This window comes from Sapajus apella, unplaced genomic scaffold (assembly GCF_009761245.1).
Source record: "Sapajus apella isolate SASKATOON/1434 unplaced genomic scaffold, GSC_monkey_1.0 scaffold298, whole genome shotgun sequence".
NCBI lineage: Eukaryota > Metazoa > Chordata > Mammalia > Primates > Cebidae > Sapajus > Sapajus apella.
The window spans coordinates 104222-105276 of NW_022437238.1; positions in this window are offsets into that span (position 1 = coordinate 104222).

Consider the following 1055-nt stretch of genomic DNA (forward strand, 5'->3'; position numbering starts at 1 on the left):
AAAGAAAGAAAGAAAGAAAGAAAGAAAGAAAGAAAGAAAGAAAGAAAAAGAAAGAAAGAAAGAAAGAGACAAAGGAAGGAAGGAAGAAAAGATCAGCACAAGCCAGCAGTGAACCAGGCATAGGGATATAACAGGTGAAAACATAAATGCCACTGTGGGTAAATCAGGGACAGAGAGAACAGGTGGGAGAATGGAAAAAGAGAAGAGAGGTCCCCACTGATGACAACAGCATTTGTCATGGAGAATGTGAAATTAAGTTAATAGTTCTTCATAGTGCCCTGGCCATCCATGTGAGGACTGACTGATGTTTTTGAGGTAGGACTTCCTCCCAGCCCAGACTCTCTCTTTCTCCTCATTTGCTGTCTAGGTGAAGGGGTTGTCCAAGTCCACATTCAATGAGGAGCTCAAAAGTGTTACCTTTCTAGTTTGACCATTTTCTGTTGAAGGCCAAGACTTCTCTCCATCCTCATAGGGTAAAACAAAAGGTGAACTTACCTTCTCAATTGTAGCTGGGAAATTCACTTCACTGACCAGCTCTACAGAACTCGGATCTGCTGTTTTTTCCTTTTTGTCTTATTTCCGAACAATGCTTGTTAAGTCAACAACTCAGACTTTATATAAAGGATCAGAAGTGCACATAGGTATCCCTTAGTGTTCAAAAAAAATAGGGGAGGCCCTCATTAGAGGGCCTAAAGTAATATTTATCATATTACTGTAGTTTTAAAGCTGGGATTAAGAAGAATTCTGTACTGTTTTGCCATGATTTGCTAGATAATTTTAGGTTGAAGAATGAGGCTCACTGCATTACAGTCAGATATGCACACACATAAAGTGAAATAGGCCACCAAGTTTAAACTCAATATTTGTGTAAATCTACAAAAAAAATTTCTACTGGCACATGGATTTCTGTAAGACCTTTGCTTTTTTTGTACGGTGATAAAGATGGATAATGTGGTGACTAATAAAAACACAGTTCTGTATGTAAAAGAAAAAACTAACATGAAGATTCTCTGTAACACCCCGGCCTCCTCTAAGTGGTGAGAGAGGAAGCTAAG